The sequence below is a fragment of the Monodelphis domestica genome, chromosome 5 (assembly GCF_027887165.1).
Source record: "Monodelphis domestica isolate mMonDom1 chromosome 5, mMonDom1.pri, whole genome shotgun sequence".
NCBI lineage: Eukaryota > Metazoa > Chordata > Mammalia > Didelphimorphia > Didelphidae > Monodelphis > Monodelphis domestica.
The window spans coordinates 53746354-53765763 of NC_077231.1; the positions used below are offsets into that span (position 1 = coordinate 53746354).

The window sequence follows — 19410 nt, forward strand, 5'->3', positions numbered from 1 at the left end:
ATGTCTTTTTAATGAAACATTCCTCAAACCTCTTCCTCATCCCTTTCTGGGCTGCTGAACTGGGCATCCTCCATGTGCTGGTGACTACCGAGTGCCTTCCAATCCACCCAAAACTTGGGCTTGGTGCTGAATGAGGAAGCTGGCACTTGCTAACAGAGATCCATGGAAGGACTGGGGACTCAGGGACCATGTGAAAGGTTGACTTGGTATCAATAGGACTTGAGAACTTAATGGATATGGGGGTGGGAGGCGAGTATGAGGGCTGGGAGAGGATGAGGAGTCAATGATGACAACTGGGTTGTGAATGTGGGTGACTGGGAGCATAGTGATACTCTTGAAAGTAATAAAGTAGGAATAAGGGGAGAGTTTAGAGAAAAGATGAGTTCAGTTTTTGATATGCTGAAAAGTTACAATGACTATCTCTCCTTTACAGATGAGGAAGCTGAGGACAGGGGTTAGGTGCTATTCTTATTTCCATTCCACATACGAGGAAACTTAAAAGCTATAGAAGTTAAATGATCTGACCAGAGCTTCACAGCTCTGATTTAGGATTTGAACTCAGATCTTCCTGAATATCCATCATGTCATCCAAATGCCTTCTTTTATTTACAAAATATAAAACAAATCACTGTATAGTTCATTTTCTTTTCATCTATCTTACTAGTGGAGAAAGAGCCTCTTCTGAAGTGAAGGAATACCACTTTCCTTCTATGGTAACGGATGCAACACCTACTATAAAACAAATACAAAACCAGGAGGCAAATTTTAATTAAAAATATTTATAGTGAGAAGAGCAGCTGCTAATTCTGCTCACCATCTAGCAAATATATTTTGCAGCTGGCCATAGTTCTCTCTTATTTCAATCAGCCTCACCAATGAGAGCAACTGTTCATTAGGCTGGGAACATTTTATTGGTCCCTACGTGATCAATGGTAACTGCCTTAGCAGGTTTACTATGGAAGAATACAAGAGAAGTGAATTTCATTGCCAGGTTTTTTGTTGTAGATTAAAAAGAAAAAAGCACAACAATTCCTTAATGACCTAGATGCCTGCATCATCCATCTGGCCCAGTTGTTTCTGTGACTTTCTTAATTTCTTTCATTCAAATGCAAGGACATTCTAGACAACGTAAAATATAACTAGAAGGGTAATTGGGAGTCTACAAATAGCAAAGACAATGAGACTGGTATGACATCCAGGGTGTTTCTCCAGAGACCACATTCTTAGAGTCATTAGCAATCTGGTTTACTAATGTGAAGCCCCACTCAGTCAGTGCCAAATTACAGCTTTTTTGTAGCTTTATAGTTGCTTTCCATTATTTTAACCCCCTTTAGTAACATGTGATGTCTTAAACCAGTCCTACCTTCATAATATCTCTGTGCATGTTTCCTTCTCTCCTCTGACCCTGACACCACTCTGGTACAAGTCCTTAACACCTCACACTTGGACTTATTGCAATAGTCTACTGGTTCTTCTCCTCTCAAATCTCTCCCTATTCCAGTCCATCCTTTCAGCTATCAGTGATCTTCCCAAAACACAGATCTAATTATGTTTCTCCTCTCTGGTTCCATATTGCCATCATAATCAAATAGAAACTTGTTTTATTTGGATTTGGAAGCCCTTCACAACTTTCCTTCCTTCCTTCCTTCCTTCCTTCCTTCCTTCCTTCCTTCCTTCCTTCCTTCCTTCCTTCCTTCCTTCCTTCCTTCCTTCCTTCCTTCCTCTTTCCTTCCTTCCTTCCTTCCTTCTTTCCTTCCTTCCTTCCTTCCTTCCTTCCTTCCTTCCTTCCTCCCTCCCTCCCTCCCTCCCTTCCTCCCTTCCTTCCTTCCTTTCTTCCTTCCTTTCTTTCTTCCGTCCTTCCTTCCTTCCTTCCTTCCTTCCTTCCTTCCTTCCTTCCTTCCTTCCTTCCTTCCTTCCTTCCTCCCTCCCTCCCTTCCTCCCTTCCTTCCTTCCTTTCTTCCTTCCTTTCTTTCTTCCGTCCTTCCTTCCTTCCTTCCTTCCTTCCTTCCTTCCTTCCTTCCTTCCTTCCTTCCTTCCTTCCTTCCTCCTATCCTTCCTTTCCTTTCTTCTTACCAGAAGTGTTGTTTCCAAGGCAGAAGAGTGGCAAGTGCTAGGCAATTGGGATCAAGTGACTTGCTCAAGGTTTCACAGCTAGGAATTATTTGAGCCCACATTTGAACCCAGGACCTCCCTGGGGAGGTTAAAGGGGAAACTCACACCTCTGATGCCATAGGATGGCTGATATCTTGGGGTGATGTTATCATCAAATCTGTTTCCTGATGGCCTCCTGTGGATAATCTCTTTATGGTCCCACTGGGCCTGGAGCTGTCCAGCTTCACTTGACTTCCAGGTTCAACCCTCTGGTGAAGACTTTGGCTATCTTTTTCTCCCTTACAAGAACAGAAGGATCTGTAATACTCTTTTGTTTCAAAAGTCATAGCTTAAAACATTTTTTTAAAGAAAGCATCTGATCTGGCCTCAGATACTTCCCAGTTGTGTGACCTTGGGCAAGTCACTTAACCCCCATTGCCTAGCCCTTACAACTCTTCTTCCTTGGAACCAATACATAGTATTGATTCTAAGATGGAAGGTAAGGGTTTAAAAAAATAAGAAAGCATCTGCCCTAAGCCATAGGCTGAATAAGATATATGAGGGGTGTGTGTGTGTGTGTGTCTCCTTGGCTTTTTCTTTTCCCTTCCATGCTGCTTTGTCTAGTTCTTTTTTTTTTTAATCTTAGCCTCAATATCTCTCTTGTGTCCAGGAGGGCGTTTCTAGCCCCAGACATCAAAATTTTCAGAATAAGAGCAAAGACCCTCCTAGCGAAGTAGATAATGCCCTCAGGCTCAAGACCCATCTTGTCTTTGAACTCAACTTTCTGGTCCAAGATCTTGGGTCTATCAGTTTGAAACAGTCTCTCCTCCACCACCCCCTCCAACCTTACCTGCTGATAGTGAGCATTCTCTCTGCTTCCAGATTTTAATATCTGAATCCTAGCTGGCCTCTATTCATTATCCATGAAGCTGTAGCATACAGTGGTCAGGTTGTAGTAAATCCATCTCAACCTCAAACATGTCAGTGAGTTAGAAGGATATTTACCCAAAGCACTTAAAATTCCCCCAGAGGAATGGGCGGATAAGAACAATTTTTTCCAATGGCCATTAAGTCTGCTGACTTTTGTCTTGCCACTGAGCTTTGATGACTGGAAAAAAGAGTGAAGCTGATGACTTTGTGCAACTCTGCCTCATTTAATTTAAACCCAATGAAGAGCAAGTCAGGCCATCACCCAGTGAGGTCACTGGTTTTCCTTGAAAATGAAGGACAGACAATAGCAAGTCATTCAATGACTGTCAAATAACTTTAGGATTTGGAACTTTCCAACTTTAAACTTCTTCCATTCTCTCATGTAGCTAAATGGATGTGGGAAAGGCAAAGAGGCAAAAATTAAGCCTGGGAAGATGAAGTTCTTTTCTTTTACTTGCCTACCTATATTCTTGGCTCTTTGACTCACCCTTTCAGTTATCTAAGTCATCAAGGCAAGAGAAGTTAATTGGATAACTGGTTTTAGTTCTAAAGTTTCCCATAAGATTAAAATAATTTCTTGTAATTCCAAGGGAAAAAGGAAGTGTCTGAGGCTAGATTTGACAATAAAGAATAATTGATCATATTTTGAAATGCATTTCTTTGGGCTTTCAAGTAAAATAGAGCCCAACAAGGTCCTAAATAAGGGGCAGATAGGTAGCATAGTGGTTAGAATGCCAGGCCTGGAGTCAGGAGGACCAGGGTTCATATCTAGTATGGACACTTCCTAGTTCTGTGACCTTGAGCAAGTCACTTAACCCTGATTGCCTAGATCTTGCCACTCTTCTGTCTTAAAAAGGTAAGAGTTTTTAAAACGTTAACTACTAAATAAAATGACAAAAAGATCAGGACTGTTGCTATTCTCTGACTTGAAGCAGCTGAATTGCTTCTTCAGCCACAAGGAATAGCTTCATCCCCTAACTGTTGGAATTACTGGGCAAAAAAGTCAGCTTTTTATCACAGACAAGTTATTCTCTTTCAGAATTCTAACATTTTTCTTCACTCATTCCCTTTTGTGTCAATGTACACTATTTGCTACTCATTCCCTTTAATGTTGAGATAAAACAAAAAGATGCAAGCAACATACCTTTGAAAACTGGCTTTTAAAGGCTTCCATCACTTGCATTTAACATGCTATATACACAAGTGACTTGCAAAAGCACACCTTCATTTTAGAAATGGAAAGAAGTAGCTCGGACAATTAAAAACAAAATCTGATTTTAATTCTGAATGGGCCAGAGACTTCACTTAAAAATAGAGAAGAGTTGGCAGGAAAAGCTTGAGATTTATCCAAAGCAATTTACTCAGGGAAGGGATATTCTGCTGTTTTTTTTTAATGGAAAAATAAAACCAAAAAACAATTAGCAGTAATGAGACAGAGGGAGACTTTTTATGAGTGTTATACTGTTTAAAAATATATATTATACTAAGTATAAATGCATTGGTTGAAATGACTTTATTCAATCTATATTTAGATAAAAACAGAGAGTACAATTAAGGGGTTTATAGTCAGCAACTTGGCCAAACAGAAATGAAAACAGCAGAATCCCATATCCTTTCTGCTCTGTTAGACTGGACATTTCCAATGAATGTACTTGGCTGCTTCTCTGTAATCTCTATGTTTACACAAAGGACAAACTCATGAGGTCCAAATTAAATCAGAGTGGAATAATTAATGTCTGAACTATACCATGGACTATCTTTTTAATCCCACAAAAACTAGGGGAGTAAACAATTAAAGACTGAAGTACTGCTCTGATTGAAAAATTTTTTGCTCTGGACCTCATGCATGGTAGATATTTAATACATATTTGTTGAATTGAAGCCAATTAAAATTTTATTTCAACAAATTACCATTTTTCTGCTCTTCTATATATTAAGCTTTTCATATGTTTAATAAGGCAGGCAACAAATATTTCATGGAACAATATGCAATACATCTACCATATCAATGCAGAATTGTATGATATTCAGTTTTAGTCCCTTCTTTATATACATTTTTAGTATAGTGTCCTTTCTCTTCTCCTTCTTCCCATTCTTTCCTACCCCACTCTTTCTGGGATAGCTTTTTGGGATGTAGAGGAGAACTATATTCCTAGTAACACTGTAGGTGTGAAGCCCCCATTAGTATGCCTCTTATTACACAAAACAGCCAGATGACTCAACTCTTTTTTTTTTAAACCCTTACCTTCCATCTTGGAGTCAATACTGTGTATTGGCTCCAAGGCAGAAGAGTGGTAAGGGCTAGGCAGTGGGGGTCAAGTGACTTGCCCAGGGTCACACAGCTGGGAAGAGTCTCAGCTGACTCAACTCTTAAAAACATTTACAAAAAACAAGAAGCAAGAATAATCATTATAGGACATTTTACCCTGTAAACAATGATTTTTCTGCCCTGGGGCTAGGGACTCCTTTGTTGGTCCAAGCTTCTTCACTGCTGAGATAGTGACAATCTCTTCTAGTAAATTTCTTTAATTTGGCAATTCCAGAAGTTTTTCTATTTCTGCTCCTTTGCCCAGGCTCTGAGAAGTTTTTACCTCTTTTCGAGCAAGTAAGTGTCAATGCAGAATTATTGTCTCTTTTTCACCAGTATCAAGAGACAGTTCAGAGCTTTGACTTTCTTCCTTCCACATATCTCTGAAGTCTTTTTATTACATCAGTTTTTCCTAGGACTGGGTTCTTTCCATGCATCTTATGGTGATTAGCTATCATATTACCATATCTCCTTCCTAAGCTCTAACCAGATAATACAAATATGTCCCAAAATCACAAAGTAGTTCTGAGTTTTAAGGCTCCCCAGCTATTAACTTCAAAGTTCTCCTCTCCTCATACAAAGGATCAATAGGCAGACAAATAAGTGACACTGATCTTTGCCCTAAGTGCATCATCTCTATGGACAGCTTTCTTTGTATTTTTTAAATAAATAAATCTTACATTTATCTTTGTCTCTTTAAATCAGCTAAAATACCTAAGTCTGAAAAGGATATACCTTCATGCATTTATTTTACAGCAAAATCAAAATGAGTTTTAGTCTGCATGAATTTGTACTTGAACTGCATGTCTGCATGTCTAATATGATAACATTTATACTTTCATACTTTTTGATACCTTGATGGATCTATAATGTCACTGATTGGTTACTCCAGCAAGTGATGCTGATCATAGTCATTGATAACTGCCCACTTTTGTTATTCTTTTCCTTGTTTTTCCATAAATCTTTCACAAAGGACTTCAGACAACAACATAAGGACCTTCTCTAGTTCTCTGAACCTTGTTTGAATGCCAATGGATCATGTGGTCTAACAACGGAATAACTCTTTAAAAAAAAATCTCTTACCTGCCATCTTAGAATCAATACTGTGTAATAGTTCTAAGGCAGAAGAGCAGTAAGGGCTAGACAATGGGGTTAAGTGACTTACCCAGGATTACACAGCTAGGTAGTGTCTGAGGCCATATTTGAACACAGGGTCTCCTGTCTCCATGTTGGTCTCTCTTCCACTGAACCGCCTAGCTCTCTCCTATTAAGTACCTCTTGCTACATGACTGGCCCATATTTTTTCCATTTATCTATTTCTCTACTGACATCCCTTATACTATTTCTCCTTGTTTGTGACATGCTGCACACTTCTTATATCCATTCTGCATTAAAATATTGCAGACCCTCCTAAATAAAGTTCACAAGCCCTAAAAAGAGTTTCATCCAATTATTTACAAAGAAAAAGACAAGGGCTAAGAATGTCTATGATGCAGAATATGAGATGCTTTTGAGTAGACAAGGAAACCAAGCTATTTATAACCATTGGAAAAAAATGGTCCAAATCACCAATAATGAAGGAAATGCAAGTCAGAGTAATTCTGATGATCTACCTCATTCCTATTAGATTAAGAAAGATGACTGAAAGAGAAAAATGATGATTGTGGAGGGGCTGAAAAAAGGCACTGTTGTTGGTGGAGCTATGAATTGATCTTATCAGTCAGTTATCAAGCATTTATTTGTTTTACACCAACTTTGAGGATGCTGCATATTCCACCAAGAAATTAGAGGCCATCTGTTTTGAGATCCTTCTTCTCCCCAATTTTATCCCCCAAAGTCCTCACTATTGCCTTCTATTCTCTTTTCCTTTGCTCTAATCTCTCCGGAAAAGATAGCTCTTCTCCTTGTCAAGAGCAACCCTTCTAATTGTCTTCTTGATCTCATTCCCTCCTCTACCATTCAGGAACTTGTCCCTTTGATCATCCCATTCACCTTCATCTTCAGTCTCTCCTACTCTGCTTCCTACCAGGTGCCCAGCTCTCCTCCCTCCTTATAAATCTTCCTCTTGACTATCACCCTTGAAGCATCATTTTATATTCTAACTCTCTTTCATAGTCAGACACACAGGAAAAAGCTGCCTACACTCATTATCTAGACATCATCTCTCATACGCTTTTTAGTTTTTATAATCTGACTTTCAATTCAGGTCATTTCACAAATATTGCTCTCTAAGATTGTCAATTATGTTTATCTCACCCCTAAACTTGAGTAACCTTTCCTTAGTTTTTACCCTATTGACCGCTCTGCAATATTCTTCACTGTTGACCTGGCCTTCCTTTCAAATATTCTCTCTTCCCTGGGATGGGAAGTGCTCTACAGATGTGAGCTATATTTATGTTGGAATGTAAAGGGAAATAAGTTTCTGAGATCAGCTGGCCCATTCCTCTCTGGGCTGGAATCTGATCCAAGCTCTGGCTTTTTAGCTGATGAATTGGTTTGGCAAAGGGATAAGTGCCTCAGCCCTTCTAGAGTCTGTGTCACCCTGAGCTCTGTCAGTGGAACCCCTAGATATTTGGAACATTGTTGTATGCATAGTGGTCCATCCAAGGAGGATATATTCCTCTTGAAAGCAGAATCTGTTTTTTGCTTTTCTAAGATATTTCTTGGCCTTGCAGCGAGCATGGGAGTATAAAAAGCATATTTCTTCAGCTTCATGTTTGTAAGGACCTTGTGGTGCCCATCTCTCTCACTGGCTATGGACCAGGGCAAATCCAAGAGGTGGCTACGTGGGCCACCAGGGTCCTGAGCCTAGAATCAGAGACATCTGAGTTTAAATTTGATCTCAGAAATTTTACTAGCTGGACAAGTCACTTAACTAACTTACCTCAGTTCCCTCATCTGTAAAGTGGGTATAATAATATCTACCTCCAAAGGTGATTGTGGGGATCAAATGAGATAATATTTGTGAAATGTTTAGCATAATATCTGGCATATTATAGGTATATACAATTATTATTATTTATCCTGGCCTTGTCTGTTCACTTTAGGTTAAGAAAATCTTTTTTGAATGTGGACCTTTACACCATAAACATTTTAAAAGTGCATACTATGTACCAGGGACTAGGCTATAAAAGCAAAATTGAAAAAAAAATCCTTGCTACTAAGCACCTTACATTCTAGCTAGCCCATCACCTATTGATGTTTCCACCTCTCCCTCTGTTTTCCCTAACCAAACACAATTCATTCTTCATCCGTACCATAACCTCCAATCCTTTGGCTCCTCCATTTTCTTCTAATCTATCTTCCTTTGTACCAGCTGCTCTCTTGTCTTTTCCCTGTCTTGATCCCTTGATGAACCTGTTCAACTCTATACACTATCCTATTCTCTTGGGTCCCAGCTCCCCTTGTCAATTCATTGAATGTATCTTTCCAGGACTTCAGCCTGGATGACACCCACCCATTTGCTGCTTTTGATCCTACACATGTGCTATTGAACGAAAATAGAGGAAATCAGAGAATCAATCTGATAGGGGGACATATACATTTATGTTACACAACCTAAATGGGACCCTGACTCCTTCTAAGCAGTCCTTCTACACCTCCTTTGTCAAGTCACTATCCCACTATCCACAGAGGCTCTTCCAAACCTTTTCTTCCCTCTTCAAACTTCCCTTGGATCTCCCTTTCTTTTTCTCTCAACTAAGAACTTGATCTCATTTTTATAGGGGAAAAAATGGGTCTATTCATCCTGAGCTCCCTCTTTTCCTCTCTACTTCCTCTCCTATCACTCAGATGCCTTCTACTACTAGTAGTAGTGGTAGTCTCTCGGTGACCGAGAATGACAATTGTCTTTGTGCATTATCATCTATTGATGTACCCTCATGTGGCTTTGAAGTCCAAAGGCTGAGGTGCAGAGTTTGTGGCACATGGGGCACTACTATCTCCCCCTTTAATCCTATATCACATGAAGAGTCAACCATGCTCTTTACCAACATCCACTCCTCCCCCTATAAAAATAATCCCATTCCATCCAGTCTCCTCCAACAGATTGCCCCCTCTGTCATTCCTCATTCTGTCACTAATCTTCAATCTTCCCCCATCTACTGGCTCATTCCTGACCACCCACAAATAAGCTCAGGTCTCCCTCATCCTCAAAAAATCCTCACTTGATCTTCCATCCCTGCTATCATCTTTAAAAAAATTTTTAAATTTAAAAAACTTTTCCCATGGTTACATGATTCTTGTTGTCTCCCTCCCCTCTCCCCACCCCACCCCCACTCCTGGAATTGACAAATATTTTCCCTGACATATATATATATATATATATATGTATATATATATATATATATAATTACTCAAATCCCATTTTCATATTATTCATCTTTATAGTAGAGTAATCTTTTAAAAACCCCAACCCCAACTGCTATACCCATATAAACAAGTGATAAACCAAATGTTGTCCTTCTTCCTTTCCACTCCCACAGTTCTTTCTCTGCATATGGATACTGTTCTTTCTCATAAGTCCCTCAGGGTTGTCCTGAATCATTGTATTGCTATTAGTAGCAAAGCTGAGTACAAATGATCATCCCACAATGTTTCACTTACTGTATATAATGTTCTCCTGGTTCTGCTTATTTCACTTTGCATCATGCTAACAACCATCATCTTACATCTCTTCTGTCTTTTGTGGCTAAACTCTTTGGAAAAAACTATTCACAACAGATGCTTCCACTTTCTCTCTTCCCACTCATTGCTTAACCTCTCACCATCTGGCTTTCCACCTTATTATTCACTGAAACCACTCTTTCCAGTTACCAATGATTTCTTAATTAACAAATTCAATGGCCTTTTCTCATTCCTCATTCTTTTTTTTTTTGCTTCTTTACAGCTTTTTAACACTGTTGATCTCTGTAAACAAAGACTAAGCAATTCAAAACAAAACAAAACATCTTTCTCAAGTTGAGACCTCATTCATTTCAAATTCTAAGAAACCATTTGTACTTTTCTGGGAATAAAGCATTATTTATTTTTATTTATATTTTCAACTCCTTCTCCTTCAGCCTCCACCCTGTTATCCTAACATTCCAATAAAATAAATACCATTTGGTAATGCTAATTGCATTTTGCCATTTCCCAGATTTTCAATAATTGTTCTGGGAAGAATGAGCTCAGTTCTGATTCTGCCTGTCAACATGATTAATGATATTTAATTTAGGTCTGGCCTCTCTCATCCATCCTCTCCCAGCCCCGATTACTAATCCTTACTCTACAGGCCCCAAACAAATGGCCATACTATCTGTTTTTATTTTTGGAAGACCCCTCTCAGCCAAGAAGCACACAACCTCTTTTAGAGATAGCGACATCGACATTCCTCGCCAGGATGCTTGCCCTGAACAGCCACACTTGATCCTCCTAGATGGCCTTGTTGACTGATCTCTCAAGATGGCACCATGCCAGCTCACAAGTTGTTCAGCTCTTTGAATATAGAATTCAGCACAAGGCAATGATAAATTTAGATGGGCAGCCTGCAAAACAACCCAGCAAGGGTCATATCTCCTTCCGGAAGTGTCCCCGTGCCAGCGCCGGAGCATTAACACCACATGCCTTTTTTTACACTTGACATCTGTGGACACTTAGAGTATGTGACAAAAGGAAAAAAGCAGAATGAAAGTGGAAAAGAAACCATGAGGGGTTTTCTGGGAGTGGCCAGCAGCCAAGGGAAGGGTGAATGGCAGCTGGTGCCCGGGAAGTCCATTAAGAATCCTGACGGCATCATCGTCTGTTTCACATGGGCGCACTGTCCACAGGCAAACCTCTTTTCAAGGCCAGAGCTCAACGGAGCCATCGAAGGGCTTATTCAGGAACAAGAGAAGTAGGCCAGAAAAAATTTCTGTGACTGACTCCTCGGTGGACACACAAAGGAACCAGTCTGTCAAATGTGCTGTCCAAAGACCGGGTTAAACATCGGGGTGGGTGATTCCCACTTACAAGGCACAGGCACAAAGAAAAGGATTTAAGCAATGTTCTGAGCCCAGACCACAGGCTTCCACCATGGACCTGAAAGGGAACCGTTTCAGTGCCAACCTACAACTCATCACAAGCTTGACCTGTCTTGAAAAGGCTCATTAGGGTGAAAAAAATGGACTGATAAAAATGCCAGTCAGCACGAATGGATTTCAAATTCAGAACAACTTAGCTTAAGCCCCCAGCTTAGTTGCTAGACTGAAGGGGCCAAATTGGAATTTACTCAGTGAGTTAATAGCAGTAGATAAATCACCTAACCTTTTTCAGTCTCAGTTTTCCCATTTGTACAATAGGTTTAATAATTAGTATTTACCTCCCAAGTTTGTTGTAAGGATCAAATGGGATAACACAGGAAAGCCCTTTGCAAGTCTTAAAAGACTCTGTAAGTAAGTGGCTATTATTATTGTTGTTGCTATCAAAAAATGGACATAAATTAGGCTACATTAACAGTGGTAGAATAGATAAGAATAAGGAGGTGATAATTCTGTCCTGGTCAGACTATACTTCAAGGATCATGGGAGGTTCTTGGCACCACATTTGAGGAAGGATATCATGAAAAATTGGAAAACGTACACACCATGGCAACCATGATGGTAAATAGGTTCTTGGGTCCATATTGAATGTAGAACATTTGAAAAAAACTGAGAATATTTAGCCTAAGGAAGAGAGCATGCTAGGGGCACATGAGAGCTATCTTTGAGTATTTGAAAGATTGTCACATGGAGGATGGATTAGGCTTGTTCTTTTTCATCATAGAAGACAGAATCAGCATTGAGTGGCATTTAAAGAGCCCCATTTGAATTTAATGCCAGGAAAAGATCCCTAATAGTACAAAAACATGATGAATAGCTTTGGAAAGCATCAGGTCTTCAACGGGGGGCTGACTTGTCAAGTGCATTGTAGGGGAGACTCTTCTTTGGACAGAGGACAGACTAGAAGGATTCTAGTGTGACTCCAAACTCTCAAAGTCTATGATATGCCATTAACTTCTCTAATGAGAAAAGCATAGGGATTATTATAGAATAAAAAAATTGAGAGCTAGAAAGGATCTTGGAGGATAGTTAGTTCAATCCCTTTATTCCTCACAAGAGGAACTAAGTCCCAGAGAGGTCTTTCCCAATGCTAGGTAGTAAGTATCAAAGATGGAATTCAAATTCAGGTCTTGGGATTACAAATTCAGCTTGCTTTCTACCAATGACTCCAATATAAAAAAGCACTGGCGTCTATGTGATTGTGAAATAATGAACTTTTTGTTTTGTTTCATTTAATGAATATGCTAGTACCTTCAGGATGGTCATACATATAGAGAAGTAGATAAATAGAAGATAGAAATGATATAGGCAGACACAGAGAGAAATAGATTGCAATGATATGGATAGACAGATAGACACAGATGGATAGGAATTAGATAGACAGGAGAAAACATTATTAAGCCCCAGTTGTGTGCCAGGTACTATACTAACTGGTGGGGACACAAATACAAGTAATCTAGACAGTCCCTGCCTTCAAGGAGGTTACATTTAGGAAAAATGACACATAACTAGAACGAGGAAGAATTGGTGAGAGGGGACAAGGAGTTTGTGGTGGAGGGAGTAGAGGAAGAAAAAGAAGAGAGGAAATAGCTTGGAGACTTGAATCATGAGTGAAGTGCATTGATTACGATGATAATATAATTGCTTAACACTTTAAAATAAATTTCTCTTTTGAAATTATCTTCAAAACCTGCTTACAAACTACTCAGTAAAACAGCCTTATTATTATTGTTGTTGTTGTTATTGTTTTTACTAAAGATCCCCAAAATTTGTTCCTAATTTATTCACCAGTCTTAGTTTTTAGTAAATTTGGACTTTTCCCCAAACAGTCAAGTCTGATATTGATAAAATTAAAAGCATGTGCTTCAGGCTCTAAAGGCAATTCCAAGGGAAGAATTCCAAAAATATTTTGAGTAATGACAGCACTATTGAAATAAGTGTGCAACTTTCCAAAATGACTACATTGAAAAGGGAAGCATTCATTGGATGTAGATTATTGATTAAAAATCAGTCTCATTATCACATAGATATGCTTCAAACTCCTAGTACAGGAACTTCCTCCACTAATGTAGATAGAGTCAAATGGCCAGTGCTGGGTCACAGAACTAGTCTTTGAGGATATCTGATCTATTGAACCTAATTCTTCCTGACTCTAGGCTGAGCATTCTATCTATCCACTATGTCACATTGCTTCTGCTCAATCAATCACAGAATCCTAGAATTTTATAAATGTGGAGAGGTTATAATTAAAATTACCTTGAATGATTTGGGGGTAAGAATGTAAGTTTATTGATTATATCAGATTTATTGGTTAGGTGAGCTACTGATAAAGTGATACAGGTCTCCGTGGCTCTCCAGAGATGACCCAATCTGGGTCACTCTGCTCAATAAATAGATTTTTTAGGAGCTCATTATTCAGCCCCTCTGTTGGCTATCCCAAGACATCTTTAATTGATGCTAGCTAATTAAGAGGTGGCCCATCAGTCTATCTACACCTCCCATCCCCCAAAGGTGGGCAGGTTATGTACTCAGGAAGAACCTTTCTCCCCTTCATTTGCTAACTAAAATCTGTTAAAATGTTCGTTGTAAATGTTAAAATAATTGTTGGGATGCTTAAGGACAAATAAAATGCAAAAAGCAGCAGACTGGATGGCATCTCTGACCTAGATCCCAGACACAGGAATTAATTACAGCATAAGATAAATAAATTCTCATAACTAATAGGGACCTGAAGGTTCATCTAATTCTACCACCTTATTTTATAGAGGAAGAAACTGAGGCTCATAGAAGTGATGTTTTTTCAAAGGAAATTTGTGCAGGAATGAATAATAAGTGCACCATGGTTCACATTATATTAAAAATGAAATATACTTGAAGGGGGTTATAAAAAGAGTGATTTTTAAAAATATATGTGTTATAGAGTATCAAAAATTCATTTGAATGATATTCTGGGTTAATTACTTGCATATTTCAAACACATTTTTTCATTTTGTCAAATTCTATTTGCCAGGACTATTATAATTTTTCCTCTTATGCAAAAATCTCATTCCTAATCTACTCTAAGTAGGCTCTCTGAAAGAGAGGTAGGATATTTAAATACTTCTCCAGTCTGAGCCCTAGAGAATCCTTACATATTTACTATCTTCATTCCATGACTTGGGGACACCATCATTCTTTCTGATTGTTTCACCTGTTTTTTTTTAACCATGATCTTGATGTTTGAACCACCCCATAATAAAACTAATTGAATAATTACCAATGCTTGGACCCTCTAAAATCCTCCAAAGAGCCCTCTTGCAAAGCCTTGTAGCACTGAGGTGACTCTAGGTTCCAGAAACAATACCAATGGAGCATAAACTCTGGCAGGGTCTACTCTGTTGGGAAGGCTTTGAGTAAAGTTCTGACAACAGACTGGGTGTTTTCCAAGGACCAACTTAGCTGAGTACAGCAAGAGAGACTCATCATTGAAAGACTGGACATTTGGTGATGGATTCTTTGGCCAGGGCAACCCAATGAAGCAAAGAAATGTCCCTTGGTCCTAGGAAACCCCTTTTGTTTCCAAAGTGACCATAACAGAGCAGTAGAAAATGGAGCAGGGGATGCTAAGGATCACAAAATTTTTAGATTGTCTGGAATCATCAATTTGACTCTCTAAATGCAAGATTCTTGTGCAACCAACAAGCTTCCTACTAATGGAGAAACATATTCATATCAATCTAGATATTCTCTCAGAAAACAAAACCAGAATAAAGGAATAAGCTGAATATAATTGAAACAATTGTTCACACATTTTTCCTTAGAGAGAGACAGATGATTTCATTGTGCATCCATAGGTTGGACAAGAAACATCATACATGAGACATTTTTGTCATGGTGTTGTTTTGCAGTACTTATGATAAGTATCTGCAAAAAAAAAATCATCCCAAAAATAATTGCAACTTATATGGTCATATCTACTGCAGCTGATGAAAGCATAGAGATTTTCTAATCCAAATGAACCCATCCTTTGATACTCGGGCAAAGATGGATATAAATGAGGATTATGAGAGAGATTGGAAAATATGGGTGAAGAAGAAAGAATGTGAGAATCCAAAGACTTTCAGACTTCCTGGAATCCTCATACTTAGATAACATGATGTTTCTTCAAGGAAAGCTCCTGCAACCACCCTCAAACATACCCCAGATTTTTTGTTTAAATTTTATTACTGGTATTTTTAATTCTAGTATTCTTCCAATGCTGTTGTATATCTGTGAGTAATAGAACACAACAGTCTGAAAGAATGAAAATAAATAGAACCCAGAGGAACAATGGAGAGGTGTCTGATGAATGTGCACAGGTTACTTTGAAGAAGAGCTGTCATATAAGAAGCATCAGGGAAACATTTGAACAAAAAGATGAGTTGGTCACATGACAATGAAGAGAGAAAATATATCTGATGGGTCCACTGGGATTGACTTCTCTGTGTTCCTGAATAAAATATTGGGAAGAAAGAAGGAAGAGAAGAATCATTTATTAAACACCCACCATGTGCCACAAATTCTACTAAACACTTCACAAATATTATCTCATTTGATTGTCACAACCACCCTGTGAGATAGGTACTATTATATCTCTATTTTATAGTTAAAGAAACTGAGACAGACAGAGGTTAGGTGACTTTCCCAGAGTAAAAGTTAAGTATTTGAGGTTGGATTTAAACTCAGATCTTTCTGACCCCAGACCCAGTGCTCTATGAACAATGTTACAGGAATAGATGAGTTAGGATCTGCATTATTAGAGGGGTCATCCAAACTGATGGCACCACAACCATTCAAGTTTTGGAGTTAGATAATATTGTTTTTACAGGGAGGTCAGAACTCTCATTGTTCTCTCAGTAAACTCCAATCCTGTGAGACAAATAGAGATGGAAATTACCAATTTCATTTGACAGGTAAGAAACCTGAATGAATTTTCATGTAATTTAGGTTTCTTACCTGTTGAATGAGATTGATAATTACCATCTCTTTTTAGTATCCAAATCTGTGGTTTCATTTCTATAGGGTAGTGATTGCCAAAGTGTTATCTTCATATCCTTGGGGGTACCCAATACTCCTTAGATGAGGTAAAAACTATTTTAATAATTATATTATGTGAAAAATTAATATTAATTTGTAACCCCTTTTGGCCCCCAAGGCAACCTCTTGACTTTAAAGATAAAGCACACTTGATTTGAGAACTGAAGTAGGATCTGTATCTCTCCTAAGACCGAGACCATGAGTGGAATCTTCTCTCCCTTTGGTCTTTGGTAAGGGCAGGCAGACTTGAAGTTCTTTGCTTTATCAGTAAACAAGGATTTTCTTAGGTAATGAAGTCAATCAGCTTGCATAATGCTGGGAAATCACAGCCAAGTGAAGAACCATGCACTCTCTAGGAATTCTAAAGACCTGCCTCTTGTTCCAATTGAGGTCTGAGTCTTCCAATCAGACAGTCTCAAGAAAAGGGACATCACAAAGAGCATAAACTGATGGAAGGGGACAGGAAATTGCCCTTTTTTTTCTGGAATCAGGGTCTGACTATAGGTTGGCTCAGCCTACTTGAAGAGGAGGCATCTGGCCATGTGGCTCAAGTTTTTCTCTCTTTCTCTGGCCTACTTTTTACTATTAAATAATTTTACAATTGAAATAATGGTCTCCAGAGAATAATAGTAACATCTAAAGTCTTATTTGCCTATTAAAATATTCCTCCCTTTTTTGAACTCCATGTCTGTAATGAGGCCAATTTTCTACTATATTTCAACCAAAATAACAAATCACAACAGATTGAATGCAAAAGCAAATACAAGAATTCATTTGTTTTCTATTAAGCCAGATGTTAAAGAGATTCATAAAAAAAGGAAAATAATAATACTCTTCTCACTACTCTTTTTTTGTTTTGGAAACCAAAGATATTTTTCATAGAACATGCAATGGGGTTATTGTTATTTTTAAATGAATTTAAAATACTTTAAAATGTATTGGTTTTAAATTCTAATATGGTAAAGGTTAAAAGATAAAATGCACATAAATAAAAGTTCTTGGAGTCCACAAAAGTTTTAAGAGTATGAATGTCTCTGGAGATGAAAAAGTTTAAGATCTTCTGTAATAGGAGACTCAGAAATGAAAGAACTCCACTTATGCCAATACATATTACCATTTTCCTTATAATTTGTAGTATCAGAGAATGATCTAGAGTACTGAGACAGTAATTGAGTTTCTCAGGGTTAGTGGTCAGAGGCAAGTCTTTAGGATTTCTGGGGACGAAGTCAAGATGGTAGAGTAGAGGCAAGTCTTTAACCAGTGTGTTTGGGACTGTTCTCTAATGACTGTCCCTTAATAACCTACTAAAAGTCTTATAAAGAACTTCATATGTGTTATTTCTTATATTCTTCATAATCCCTATGCAGTAGGTTCTATCATGACTAGGAAAGCCTTCCTCTAGAAGATGAGATGTAAGCAAAGTCTTGAAGGAAGTGAGAAAAAAGAAGAGATGAAGATGCAAGAGCCTTCCAGGTATGAGGGACAGCCAGTATAATGGCATGGAGCTGGAAAATGGACAGTTGTAACTAAGGAAAAACAAGAAGACTAGCTAGCTGAATGGTAGAACAGGTCATTGTTGTTCAGTAGTTTTTAGTCGTGTCTGACTTTTTGTGATCCCATTTGAGATTTTCTTGGTAAAGATACAGAAGTGGTTTGCCATTTCCTTCTCCAATTCATTTTACAGGTGAGGAAACTGAGGCCAGCAGTATTAAATGACTTGTCCAGGATCACACAACTGGTAAATGCCTGAGGCCAGATTTTGAACTCAGGATATGAGTCTTCCTGACTCCAGACCCATCCACTGAGCCACCTGATTGCTTCTAATTGTAGAATATGTAGAGATCAGCACCTATAACAAAAACAAAACAAAACAAAACAAAAAACCTGAAACCACAAAAAAAAGGGAGCTATAAAGGGCAGTTTCAGAAAATGTCTTTGGTTTGCCAATTTCAATGTTTACAAGCTCTTTCTGTGCTGTTCCAGCAGGTACTGAAACCATATTGTCCATGTAGAAGACCAAATTCTCAGGAAGGTTTTTTTAACTATACACTGTAGAAATGCCTGACAGAGAGGAAAAGTATATCTCAGAATGATGATATTTTTGTGTATGTAATGTTTAAATTTTCAAACAAAATTAGCCCACCTTCAAGATGAGTCTAAAAGGAAGGTTCTTCCTCCCACAGATGCCCATCAACTGTTCTCAAGCTGGAAAACATGGTTTATTTCCAACATTCAACACTTATGTAAGATGATACTCGTGTTCATTGTGAGGTTCTAAACTGGAATGATGCAGACAATGAATAATGCCTTGGATCATCTGAATATCTCAGAAGTGAATTCATTCCATAAATAACCAAGATGAATTTTTCTCCTCATGGGCAGTCCCCTTGTTGCCTTTTAAGTAGCATCTTGTGATAATAGTGGAAAGAACACTGACACTCTATCTAGAATCAGGTTGTTATTGTTTAGTCATTCCAGTTGCATCCAATTCTTTGCGACCCCATTTGGACTTCTCTTGGCAAAGACACGGAAGCACTTTTATAATTTCCTTCTCCAGCTCATTTTACAGATGAGGAAACTGAGGCAGACCAGGTTAAGTGACTTGCCGAGGCTCACACAAGTAGTAAGAGCCTGAGACCAGACTCCACTCAAGAAGAAGAATCTGACTTCAAGCCTGGCGCTCTATCTGCCATGCCACCTAGCTAACCTAGAAGCTAGGTTCCATAATCGGTAATCACATCCGACATTGACTCCCTGTCCTCCTCATTTGTAACTGGTTGGTCCTGAGGTCCCTTCTAGTTCTCTATCTGACCTCAGGGTGGGCCTCTCAACACACTTGCAGCAGTGTACACAAGCTTCTCTCAGGATTATCGAAAATAGAATCAAGCCCCCCTTCCCCCAAGAAGTGAATTACTGTCCTAGAATAAATGAACCCATAATGAACCTGTAGGAAAAATTGCTTTGTGGGAG

The 19410-nt window shown here is 38.6% G+C and overlaps 1 long non-coding RNA gene across 1 annotated transcript; it reads right to left on the reverse strand.

Moving 5' to 3' along the window:
- Positions 1-15174: 15174 nt before the first annotated feature.
- Positions 15175-18854, reverse strand: LOC103094990 (uncharacterized). Its single transcript, XR_008912090.1, has 2 exons — positions 18584-18854; positions 15175-15853 (listed from the first exon to the last, which is right to left on the reverse strand). It is a non-coding gene; the product is annotated as an uncharacterized LOC103094990 (long non-coding RNA).
- Between the last annotated feature and the right edge of the window lie 556 nt (positions 18855-19410).